The sequence below is a fragment of the Astyanax mexicanus genome, chromosome 1 (genome assembly GCF_023375975.1).
Source record: "Astyanax mexicanus isolate ESR-SI-001 chromosome 1, AstMex3_surface, whole genome shotgun sequence".
Classification (NCBI taxonomy): Eukaryota; Metazoa; Chordata; class Actinopteri; order Characiformes; family Acestrorhamphidae; genus Astyanax; species Astyanax mexicanus.
The window spans coordinates 133479071-133492587 of NC_064408.1; the positions used below are offsets into that span (position 1 = coordinate 133479071).

The 13517-nt window shown below is 39.9% G+C and overlaps 1 protein-coding gene across 1 annotated transcript in view; it reads left to right on the forward strand.

Moving 5' to 3' along the window:
- Window positions 1–13517, forward strand: part of LOC111190621 (NACHT, LRR and PYD domains-containing protein 12-like) — a 407924-nt gene that overhangs the window by 340400 nt on the left and 54007 nt on the right. The window lies entirely within an intron of this gene.

Below are 13517 nucleotides of genomic sequence, written 5' to 3' on the forward strand. Positions count from 1 at the left end.
TAATGAGCATTTAAACATATTCTGGCTGTTTTTTACGCTTTAAAGTCCAAACAGTACTAAAGTACAACAGAAGTAAAAAGTCGCCGACCCGAAGAAACAGAGAGAAACGAGTGCAAACGTGAACAAATGAATCCTATCCGGCTTTACACCATTCCTCCAAATCAACAGCGCCAGTACACCAGGAGACAGGCAGTACACCAGGAGACAGGCAGTACACCAGGAGACAGTCCAGTACACCAGGAGACAGGCCAATACACCAGGAGACAGGCAGTACACCAGGAGACAGGACAGTACACCAGGAGACAGGCCAGTACACCAGGAGACAGGCCAGTACACCAGGAGACAGGCCAGTACATCAGGAGACAGGCCAGTACATCAGGAGACAGGCAGTACACCAGGAGACAGGCAGTACACCAGGAGACAGGCCAGTACACCAGGAGACAGGCCAGTACACCAGGAGACAGACCAGTACACCAGGAGACAGGCAGTACACCAGGAGACAGGCCAGTACACCAGGAGACAGGCCAGTACACCAGGATACAGGCCAGTACACCAGCAGACAGGCACCACACCAGGAGACAGGCCAGTACACCAGGAGACAGGCCAGTACACCAGGATACAGGCCAGTACACCAGCAGACAGGCAGTACACCAGGAGACAGGCCAGTACACCAGGAGACAGGCAGTGCACCAGGAGACAGGCCAGTACACCAGGAGACAGGCCAGTACATCAGGAGACAGCCAGTACATCAGGAGACAGGCCAGTACACCAGGAGACCGGCAGTACACCAGGAGACAGGCCAGTACACCAGGAGACAGGCCAGTACACCAGCAGACAGGCCAGTACACCAGGAGACAGGCAGTACACCAGGAGACAGGCAGTACATCAGGAGACAGTCCAGTACATCAGGAGACAGGACAGTACACCAGGAGACAGGACAGTACACCAGGAGACAGGACAGTACACCAGGAGACATGCCAATACACCAGGAGACAGGACAGTACATCAGGAGACAGGACAGTACACCAGGAGACAGGCCAGTACACCAGGAGACAGCCCAGTACATCAGGAGACAGCCCAGTACATCAGGAGACAGGCAGTACACCAGGAGACAGTCCAGTACACCAGGAGACAGGCCAGTACACCAGGAGACAGGCCAGTACACCAGGAGACAGGCAGTACACCAGGAGACAGGCCAGTACACCAGGAAACAGGCCAGTACACCAGGAAACAGGCCAGTACACCAGGAGACAGGACAGTACACCAGGAGACAGGACAGTACACCAGGAGACGTGGACGAGGCTGTAGTAGGGCAACAGCAGAAGGGCCGCTCGCTCCTCCTTTGTGCAAGGAGGAACAGGACGAGCAGTGCAAGAGTCCTGCAAAACGACCTCCAGCAGGACACTAATATCCATGTTTCTGCTCAAACTGTCAGAAACAGACTCCATGAGGGTGGAGTTAGGTCCCGACGTCCACAGATGGGGCTTGTGCTCACAGCCCAACACCGTGCAGGACGCTCGGCATTTTCCAGAGAACACAAAGATGGGCAGATTCACCATTAATGCCCTGTGATCTTCACGGATGAGAGCAGGTTCACACTGAGCACACGTGACAGACGTGAGAGAGTCTGGAGACGCCGTGGAGAACGTTCTGCTGCTGCTGCTGCTACATCCTCCAGCATGACCGGTTTGCAGTGGGTCAGTAATGGTGTGGGGAGGCATTTCTTTGGAGGGCAGTACAGACCTCCATGTGCTCTCCAGATGTAGCCTGAGTGCCGTATGCTGGTGCAGTGGGTCCTGGGTTCCTCCTGATGCAGGACAGTGCAGGACCTCATGTGGCTGAAGTGTGTCAGCAGTTCCTGCATGATGAAGGCATTGAAGCTCTGGACTGACCCCCCGTTCCCCCCCGTTCCCCACATCTGGAACATCATCCACCAACTCCACACTGCAGCACAGACTGTCCAGCAGTTACTGACGCTTTAATCCAGGTCTGGGAGGAGATTCTTCAGGAGAACATCTGCTTCCTCATCAGGAGCGGCCCAGGTGTTGTAGGGAGTAGGGGTGGGCGATATGATCCTAAAATAATATCATGATATTTCATGGTATTTTGAAGATAACGATACTCTTGACGATATGACAAAACACTGAATTAAAAAAAATCAAGAAAACACTACTGCAACAAAATAAAAATGAAGTTTTATTATTGCGTACGATATGATATATGATGACACACCCCTAACTGAGATATTAAAAAACACAAGAATTCTACCAGATTTGTAACAGAAGTCAATGATCCAGAATGTCATGATCCTCATAATGCACTCCAAATATCTCCATACAGATATAATCTGTCTCCAGTAGATATAGAATTAGAAAGGAGAACAGTGTGATTTTATTTCTTTTACTAAAAACAGTAAAAAAGTAGAACCCTGATGTGATAATTAGGGGTGGGTGATATGGCTCCATATTTCAGGGTAAAATATCGTTCACCATATTCAAAAATGTTGGTGATATTATCACGTACGATACGATAGGGCACACCCCTAGTAGGGAGGTCATACAGGCACATGGAGGCCACACCCACTGCTGAGCCTCATTTTAACTCATTTTAACTCATTTTAACTCATTTTTGTGTTACTTTGTTCTCAACACATTCCACTATGTAATAAATAAAGATTTTCAACTGGAACATTTTGTTAATTGAGATCTAGGATGTGTTATTTTACTGTTCCCTTCATTTTTTCGAGCAGTGTATTAAATTCTATTTAAATAAATGCTTAATTGTTTTGTTTGTAAAAGGCTTAATGACACTTTCATTAAATATTGTTTATCAATGTGAAATCAAACTAAAAGTATCAGTTTTTTTATCATGTTTTTTATTTTATTGTATTTATTTATTGTATTTAGGTATTAAGAAAGTTATTTTAGATTATATTAGTTATAATATTAGTTTTTGTTAGTTTTTACTCTGGGTTAATGGTTTATATTGTGATGTAAATCATTATTATGTTACACGTTTTCAGGATGTTTCTGGAACATTACTGTCGATCTTTTCAGGAACTTTTTAAAAACATTGTAGATAATTTATATCTAGATTTCTCTGATAACTGGCCACTAGATGGAGACTATGCTGTGTTGTTTTGTGATCATATGAAGACACACCTGAAAACATTCTAAAATCTGACTAACCAATCTGAAAGCAGTCTAACCAGCTCATGTGACACTTCCTGTAATCTGATCACACCTCAGACATACTCTTAGAAAGAGACACTGCGTTACAACACGGGAAATAGAAAGGTAGGATCAATATTTATCTTTAAATAGTTTTATTCTTATAAAATATTTTCATTTTGAGTTTAATTTTGTAATCTTGTTGAAGCTCATACATTTGAATTTTACTAGACAGAAATGCAGCAGATTTTCAGGAGTTTTTTCATGTTGTAAAAGAATCCCTGTTTTAGAGGAAGCTGTGTTTAGCTTTTAATTTGCTCGATTTTTTATCAATCTCTTTATTTACATTTCACATTAAAAGAAGGAAGTGCTTTATGGGTTTAGGTGGAAAACTTTTAGTTTTGGCTGAAATGTTTCAGTGTCTGAAATTTTGATGAATCCTTTAACTACACATCACTAGAGCAACAATACTCAAATACAGTAATGAAAGTGTTGGAACCTGTAAAATGATTTCTCCCAGTCCTTACAGAGTATCGGAAATACACACAATTAGAGAACATGCACATCACGTGTAGTCAAGTAGCTTTAGTTTTATTGTTAATACAGTACATGTACAGGAAATCCAGAGTATTATACTTCTGTTACTCTCCTACCCAAAGTAACAGCCAAAAAACATAAAGTGATAGTTTACTAAAATTCAACTAAATCAAATTATAAATGATATAAGAATGAAATAAACACTAAACAAGGTCATATAGACATACAGTATATGAGACAAGAGACAAAAGACAATAGTGCAATATAAAAGTGAGAGTGTACCAGTTAGATATGATGGGAGATTAAAGAGGGAATGACAGAACCAGTAGAATCAGAACCCGTATAAACATTAGTGCAAATATAGAGTTTAAAAGCTTCAGTTCCTCTGTTGATTCCAGTACTGGTTTACCAGAAAATCCTGAAGGAGAATATCCGGCCATCTGTTCCTTAGTTTTATTTATTGTTGTTTTATTGTTTTATTTGGATCCTCATTAGCTGCTATTGCTACAGCAGCTATTCTTCCTGAGGTCCAGCTAACATCTCACACATAAATATAAATCACACGTCACAGTTAAATGCTCATAACAAAAATTCAATACTAAAGGCAAGTCATTTATGTATATCGAAAATAATAATGGCCCAAGACATCTTCCTTGTGGTACTCCCAGATTTACATTTTTACTCTCAGACAAACTTCCATTGTAGTAAACCCTCTGACTCCTATCCGAAAGATAACTTTTAAACCATGCTATTACAGTTGGATTTATCCCATAACAGGCTAGTTTTTTTAATAGCAAATCGTGATTCAACACATCAAACGCAGCACTTAGATCTAAAAGAACTGCTCCCACTGATTTTCTTCCTTCCAGTTCTTTTAACCAATCATCGTTCATCTGAATTAATGCAGTGGCTTAGTGACCTAAAGCTCAGGAGTAACTTGGGTTCTGCAGCAGGATAATGACCCAAAGCACACAGAACAACAAGTTCACTTCTGAATGGATTAATAATCTAAATGCAGGTTTGGAGGATCTAGTTAAAGTCTGATTGAGATGCTGTGGATGATCTTATCATGATTAAAACAGTTTTGTAAAGAAGAATGGAACTAAATTCCTCCACAGTGATGAGAAAGACTCGTTATCAGTTATCAGTAAAGCTTGATTGCAGTTGTTGCCGTGGAACAACCTAGTTATTAGATTTAGGGGAAAATTCTTTTTTACACAGGGCTAGATTGGTTTGATTTTTTTTTTCTTTTAGTAAATAAAATTATCATTCAGAAAGTGCTTTTTATATTTACTCAGGTTTGTCTGATATTAAAGTTTGTTTGATAATTGAAAAAATATTGTTATGACATAAAAGGAAAACCAAAAGAAATCTGTGGGGGGCAAATAGTTTTTCTTTAACACCAGTTTCAGACTCTTCACTCTGGAGAAAATGTGTAGAAACGTCTACAAGCCTCTACCCTCAACTACACACTCACATATACTACCTACACACACTACACACTCACATACACACACTACACACTCACCTATATACACTACAAACTCACATACACACACACTACACACTCACATATGCTACCTACACACACTACACACTCACATACACACAGTACACACACACACACTAGTGTGTATTGTGTTTAATGTGTGTGTACTGTGTATTATGTGTGTAGTGTGTGTAGTGTATGGAATGTGTGTAGTGTGTGTAATGTGTGTGTAGTGTTTGTGTAATGTGTGTGTAGTGTATGGAATGAGTGTTTGTGTAATGTGTGTAGTGTGTGTAATGTGTGTAGTGTGTGTAATGTGTGTGCAATGTGTGGTGTTTGTGTAATGTGTGCAGTTTGTGTGTGATGTGTGTAGTGTGTGTAATGTGTGTGTATGTAACGTGTAAAGTGTGTGTAATGTGTGTAGTGTGTGTAATGTGTGTGTAGTGTGTAAAGCTTGTGTAATGTGTGTAGTGTGTTAAGCGTGGGTAATGTGTGTGTGTAATGTGTGTAGTGTGTGTAAAGCATGTAATTTGTGTGTAGTGTGTAAAGCTTGTGTAATGTGTGTGTGTAAAGCATGTGTAATGTGTAGTGTTTGTGTAATGTGTGTAGTGAGTGTGATGTGTGTGTGTGTGTGTAATGTGTAAAGCGTGGGTAATGTGTGTAGTGTGTGTGTGTAAAGCGTGGGTAATATGTGTGTAATGTGTGTAATGTATGTAGTGTGTAAAGCGTGTGTAGTGTGTAAAGCGTGTATAATGTGTGCGTAGTGTGTAATGTGTGTTATGTGTGTAATGTGTGTGTAGTGTGTGTAATGTGTGTGTAGTGTGTGTAATGTGTGTGCAGTGTGTGTAATGTGTGCGCAGTGTGTGTAATGTGTGTGTAGTGTGTGTAATGTGTGTGTAATGTGTCTGTAATGTGTGTAGTGTAGTGAGTGTGTGTGTGTAATGTGTGTAGTGTGTGTAATGTGAGTGTAGTGTGTAATGTGTGTAGTGTGTGTTATGTGTGTGTAGTGTGTGTAATGTGTGTACAGTGTGTGTGTGTAATGTGTGTAATGTGTGCGCAGTGTGTAATGTGTGTAATGTGTGCGCAGTGTGTAATGTGTGTCTAGTGTGTGTAATGTGTGTCTAGTGTGTGTAATGTGTGTACAGTGTGTGTGTAATGTGTGTAATGTGTGCGCAGTGTGTGTAATGTGTGTAGTGTGTGTGTAATGTGTGTGTAGTGTGTGTAATTTGTCTGTAATGTGTGTAGTGTGTGTGTGTGATGTGTGTGTACTGGGTGTAATGTGTGTACAGTGTGTGTAATGTGTGTCTAGTGTGTGTAATGTGTGTACAGTGTGTGTGTAATGTGTGCGCAGTGTGTAATGTGTGTAGTGTGTGTGTAATGTGTGTGTAGTGTGTAATGTGTCTGTAATGTGTGTAATGTGTGTGTAATGTGTGTGTAGTGTATGTAATGTGTGTACAGTGTGTGTGTAATGTGTGTAATGTGTACGCAGTGTGTTATGTGTGTAGTGTGTGTAATGTGTGTGTAATGTGTCTGTAATGTGTGTAGTGTGTGTAATGTGTGTGTAATGTGTGTAATGTGTGTAGTGTGTGTGTAATGTGTGTGTAGTGTGTGTAATGTGTCTGTAATGTGTGTGTAGTGTGTGTAATGTGTCTGTAATGTGTGTAGTGTAGTGTGTGTGTGTAATGTGTGTGTAGTGTGTGTAATGTGTGTAATGTGTGTGTAGTGTGTGTAATTTGTCTGTAATGTGTGTGTACTGGGTGTAATGTGTGTACAGTGTGTGTGTAATGTGTGTGCAGTGTGTAATGTGTGTGTAATGTGTGTAATGTGTCTGTAATGTGTGTAGTGTGTGTGTAATGTGTGTGTAGTGTGTGTAATGTGTGTACAGTGTGTGTAATGTGTGTAATGTGTACGCAGTGTGTAATGTGTGTAGTGTAGTGTGTGTGTGTAATGTGTGTGTGTAGTGTGTGTAATGTGTGTAGTGTGTGTGTAATGTGTGTGTAGTGTGTGTAATTTGTCTGTAATGTGTGTGTACTGGGTGTAATGTGTGTATAGTGTGTGTGTAATGTGTGTAATGTGTGCGCAGTGTGTAATGTGTGTGTAATGTGTGTAATGTGTCTGTAATGTGTGTAGTGTGTGTGTAATGTGTGTGTAGTGTGTGTAATGTGTGTACAGTGTGTGTAATGTGTGTAATGTGTACGCAGTGTGTAATGTGTGTAGTGTGTGTGTAATGTGTGTACAGTGTGTGTAATGTGTGTGTAGTGTGTGTAATGTGTCTGTAATGTGTGTAGTGTGTGTAATGTATGTACAGTGTGTGTGTAATGTGTGTGTAGTGTGTGTAATGTGTGTGTAGTGTGTATGTAGTGTGTGTAATGTGTGTGTTTAGTGTGTGTAATGTGTGCACAGTGTGTGTGTAATGTGTGTGTAGTGTGTATGTAGTGTGTGTAGTGTGTGTGTGTGGTGTGTGTAATGTGTGTAACGTGTGTGTAATGTGAGTGTAATGTGTGTGTAATGTGTATGTAGTGTGTGTAATTTGTGTAATGTGTGCGCAGTGTGTAATGTGTGTAGTGTGTGTGTGTAATGTGTGTAATGTGTGTGTAGTGTGTAATGTGAGTGTAGTGTGTGTAATGTGTCTGTAATGTGTGTAGTGTGTGTAGTGTGTGTGTGTAGTGTGTGTAATGTGTGTACAGTGTGTGTGTGTAATGTGTGTAATGTGTGTGTAATGTGTGTGTAGTGTGTGTAATTTGTCTGTAATGTGTGTAGTGTGTGTAATGTGTGTACAGTGTGTGTGTAATTTGTGTAATGTGTGCGCAGTGTGTAATGTGTGTAGTGTGTTTGTAATGTGTGTGTAGTGTGTATGTAGTGTGTGTAATGTGTGTGTAGTGTGTGTAATGTGTCTGTAATGTGTGTAGTGTGTGTAGTGTGTGTGTAGTGTGTGTAATGTGTGTGTAGTGTGTGTGTAATGTGTGTAATGTGTGTGTAGTGTGTGTAATGTGAGTGTAGTGTGTGTAATGTGTGTAGTGTGTGTAGTGTGTGTAATGTGTGTACAGTGTGTGTAATGTGTGTAATGTGTGTGTAATGTGTGTAATGTGTGTGTAGTGTGTGTAATTTGTCTGTAATGTGTGTAGTGTGTGTGTAGTGTGTGTAATGTGTGTGTACTGGGTGTAATGTGTGTACAGTGTGTGTGTAATGTGTGTAATGTGTGCGCAGTGTGTAATGTGTGTAGTGTGTTTGTAATGTGTCTGTAGTGTGTATGTAGTGTGTGTAATGTGTGTGTAGTGTGTGTAATGTGTGTGTAGTGTGTGTAATGTGTGTACAGTGTGTGTGTGTGTAATGTGTGTGTAGTGTGTGTGTAGTGTGTGTAACGTGTGTGTAATGTGAGTGTAAGGTGTGTGTAATGTGTGTGTAGTATGTAATGTGTCTGTAATGTGTGTAGTGTGTGTAATGTGTGTGTAGTGTGTATGTAGTGTGTGTAATGTGTGTAGTGTGTATGTAGTGTGTGTAATGTGTCTGTAATGTGTGTAGTGTGTGTAATGTGTGTAATGTGTGTGTATGTAGTGTGTGTAATGTGTGTGTAATGTGTATGTAATGTGTGTAGTGTGTGTAGTGTGTGTAATGTGAGTGTAGTGTGTGTAATGTGTGTAGTGTGTGTAGTGTGTGTAATGTGAGTGTAGTGTGTGTAATGTGTGTGTAGTGTGTATGTAGTGTTTGTAAATTGAGTGTAATGTGTCTGTAATGTGTATGTAGTGTGTGTAATGTGTGTGTAATGTGTGTGTAGTGTAATGTGTGTGTGTGTGTAGTGTGTAATGTGTGTGTAGTGTAATGTGTGTAGTGTGTGTGTGTGTAATGTGTCTGTAATGTGTGTAGTGTGTGTGTAATGTGTGTGTAGTGTGTGTAGTTTGTGTGTGTAATGTGTCTGTAATGTGTGTAGTGTGTGTGTGTGTGTAATGTGTGTGTAATGTGTGTAGTGTGTGTGTAATGTGTGTGTAGTGTGTGTAGTGTGTGTAATGTGTGTAATGTGTGCACAGTGTGTAATGTGTGTAGTGTGTGTGTAATGTGTGTGTAGTGTGTGTTATAAAAATGTGTATCGGTACATATATTATAAATAAGTTTTAGGATTTATTTTCATATTGTAATATATGTGGAATTCATACAAAGGTTTGGAATATATACTTGATCATATATAAAAGTTTATTAAAATCTTATAAACAGCAGTGGGCAGATTTCTATCCCAGCATGCATTGCTGTCTCTCTCTGAAGCTTTCTGCTGCAGTTATTGTGTCATGTCCTTGTCCTGTCCCTTTGTCATCTTCCAGGTTTTCCTCTCCATTGTTTGTGGTCAGAGCACATGACCCCCCATGTCTCTGCATGTTCAGTTTTAGCTCCGCCCCCTCATCAGCAGTCTCAGCTGTTTCCTGTTCTCCATTTGTGTATTTAAAGCCCCTGTGTTTTAGTGTTAGGTTGTGTGGTCTTGTTTTCTGTAGTGTTGGTTTTTTCAGTGGTAATTCTAGTAGTCTGTTCTTGTATCTTGTTTTGAGTTTTGGTTTCGCATCCTCCGTGCTGCAGTTCTGACATATTGTTGTATTTACTTTTGTAATGTTGAGTTATGACTCTTACTAACTAGTAATCGAGGTTTGGTGTGTGTGATGAGTTGGTTTCATCTAGTAGTTTTTAGCTCTGTAAGTTTTACAATTATCCATAAAAGAGCATTTTAATTAATAAACATGTCTCTCTGTGTATTTTACTAACTTTATATATGTTATATTTAAAAAAGGTTTAAGGTTTAGAGAAGTTCTCTTTGCAAATTATGTTTAAATGTATTTGATGCACCAAATAATTTATAAGTAGCACAAATAAAAGAAAAAGTACACTCTATGGGCTGGACACTGTTTTCAAATAAATTATATATATATATCATAATGTATGTGTGTGAAGTGCAGGGGTATGTATAGTGTGTGAAACAGGTCAATATTCAAGTCAGTATTCAGGTGATTGTGGTCGGGGAGGTGTCATGTGATGTGTCATATGAGGGACTGAATGGGTGATGTCTTAATGTGGTGCATTCTGGGTATTGGAGTCCGGGTCTGCACTGAAGCTTATCTTTAAAAGCTGAAGAAGTTTTATATGGAAAGTTTATGATCAGAATGATCTAAAAGCTAAATTCTATCCTCTGTTCCAGATCTAAAAGTACAGGAGTTTAGAAGCTGAGGACTAAAAGCTCATGGACTGATACAGCTCTGCTCACAGCAGGTAAGATCATTTCATTTAATTACACTCTTTATTTTTACTCTTTCTCTCTGGATTCTACAGGATACATGAACAATGTCTTTTAATATGAACTTTCTGATCTTTACTTTTAACACTCCTCTGCTACAGTTTCAATATGTACAGTTAATATTATCCTAAACTGGAGAATTATTTTATAGAAATGTAATGTAAATTACTGTGTTGTCTGATTTCTTTGTGTTTCTTTATGTTGTTTGTTTGACCTAATTCTCCTCAAACTCCCACTTCACTCCTGACCATCACTGATCCAGTAAAGCTTCTTAAAGAAGGAGCGGTTGGTGTTTTGTAGATGTTTCTAATAACATTAAAACATGGGTTCTGTCCTCCTTCAGAAATCCAGGAACTTCTACATCTTTACCAGAAATCCTCCACTAAACCTGAATCTACTCTCCTTCTACAGGAGCAGTCCTACAGGATGGAAGGTGATCCACAAGTGTTGGAGGACGATCCAGATCAAAAAGGTGATGTAGCAGATGCTCCTCCCCCATTTTCTTTCCTTTCTCTTTCTTTCTTGGACAAGATCATCCATTTTTTAACTAATGTCTTATATAGTTTCTTATATTTAGATAAAATAAAGAAATACTAATGAACAAATATTGGAAATCATAAGGTAACATGATTTAAGTTTTCTCTAGCGCTTCTTCCAGGTCCACTGTTGCACATTTTGTCCAAAACATGTAAAGAAAAGTGTTTTTAAAGAAATTTGCTGACAGAGAATAATTGATTGGTTGGTTGGTAGTAACACGCTACGTTTACTTAATTACATTATATTTTTTAACACTTTTACTTGAGTACATTTGTGATGTTAGAAATCTTTTACTCCATTATATTCACCTTTGTTCCTCACGTTACACATTACAACTATAAGTAATGAGTCATTTTTAATTCAATGCACATTTTCTGTTGCTTAATTCAAACACATCTCTGAAAGCTTCCTTCAGGACCTTGTACAAGTCCGTTCACCAGGAGCAACATCTGTCCTGGGCTGAACGATTTTTAATGAGCCCCGAACCCGAATGCAATGTTTAGAGAAAAGACACCTAGTTTTCCTCACGTTTACATCGTCCTCTTGTTATAACGCATAGTTATAAGTGCTCTTCACACATCAGAGTTTACAGATCCGTCCCACATCACTCCCTACACCCTGCACTAAATCTACTCTCTGGAGAGGTCAACAACACACAGTGCTAAAGGTCACAGGGTTTTAAACAGTCATGGGTTTACAGCCCCACCCCCTGGTTCACTGAACACTGCAAGAAATTTGATACAAAAAATTCTGTTCATCTGTAATTTCGGAACGACAGCAGTATTTATAGTAATAAAGCTGCAGATTAACAGTATAACATTATTGAATTAACTATGTTAGACTAATTACAGCTTATTGTTGTCAGCAGGGCCAGGAACCACGAGAGACAATGCTGATTAGAAAACACAGGTTTATTATAAACACAGATCCAAAGCATCATACTAGAACGTAGTCAGTACACGGTAAAACATGCAGGTTAAACAGGGAAGGACAAGATAGTAGTCAGAGGAGGAAACAAGGTCAGTAACAAAAAATCCACAACAAAACCAGAGGGCTAGGCAAGAGAGAAAACTAAGAGCAGAAAAGGGTCGATAACAAGAATTCAAGAAAGTCAGGAAAACGCATCATAACAGAGCTAGAAAACTAGTTAATACTCGGCGAGGAACAAAGGGAACAGAGGGCTATTTATACAGGTGCAAACAGGTGTGGGAAATGTGTAATCAGAATGTGAGAAAGGCTGAACGCTGCAGAGTCACGTGTTCTGCCGAATCATTGTAGTCCATAGGCTGAGATTGCTGGGAAATGTAGTCTTTGGGGGGGACAATTGTCCTGAATAGGCAGACTGACAAAGTCAGGACTGACAATTATTCAGTTATTTAACAAAATAATTTTTGTACAAATTACTTTTACAAAAGTTCTGCCTTTGGCTACTACTCCACCTTTGGTTGATTCTGAGTTTTGACTGTGAGAATTTTGATACACTTGAAACTCAGACTTTTGCTCTCATCTGAACACAGATCAAACCAGTCCTGTCCAGACCACCACAACCCAGAACCCCACAGCTCCCAGTGAACTGGTCCAGAACACCACAACCCAGAACCCCACAGCTCCCAGTGAACTGGTCCAGAACACCACAACCCAGAACCCCACAGCTCCCAGTGAACTGGTCCAGAACACCACAACCCAGAACCCCACAGCTCCCAGTGAACTGGTCCAGACCACCACAACCCAGAACCCCACAGCTCCCAGTGAACTGGTCCAGAACACCACAGCTCAGAACCCCACAGCTCCCAGTGAACTGATCCAGAACACCACAACCCAGAACCCCACAGCTCCCAGTGAACTGGTCCAGAACACCACAACCCAGAACCCCACAGCTCCCAGTGAACTGGTCCAGAACACCACAGCTCAGACTGGAGGGAATGTCATTGCACCTGTTCTACATGGAAATGTGTTTAATGGACCAGTTCATATTCACACTGGAGCTGAATCTCAGCATGAAGGTAAAAATATCTGAAACATCTGAAAACTATAAAAGGTGAAGTAAAAGAGGAATAAGAGGAAAAAACTTGTTTACTGCCTTTTTCAGACAGTGATTGTAAAAAGTACACAAATAGATTTTTTTTTGTTTCTGTATAATTTTACTACACTGTGGTCAGTTTTATTAAGATTGTTCTGATACAAATAAAAACAGAATAAATAATGAATATATTTGTTAGATTATATTTATTTGATTATTATAAAGATGCAAGCATATGAACCCTTAAACACAGGCACTACTGCAGAGAGAGAGAGCCGGAGTCTGAGAGTACAGTAGATTATGCTGTTTCTTCATCAGCAGCCGGAGTCTGAGAGAGAGAGAGAGAGAGAGAGAGTACAGTAGATTATGCTGTTTCTTCATCAGCAGCTGGAGTCTGAGAGAGAGAGAGAGTACAGTAGATCATGGTGCTTTTCCTTCAGCAGCCGGAGTCTGAGAGAGAGAGAGAGAGAGAGAGAGAGAGAGTAGAGTAGA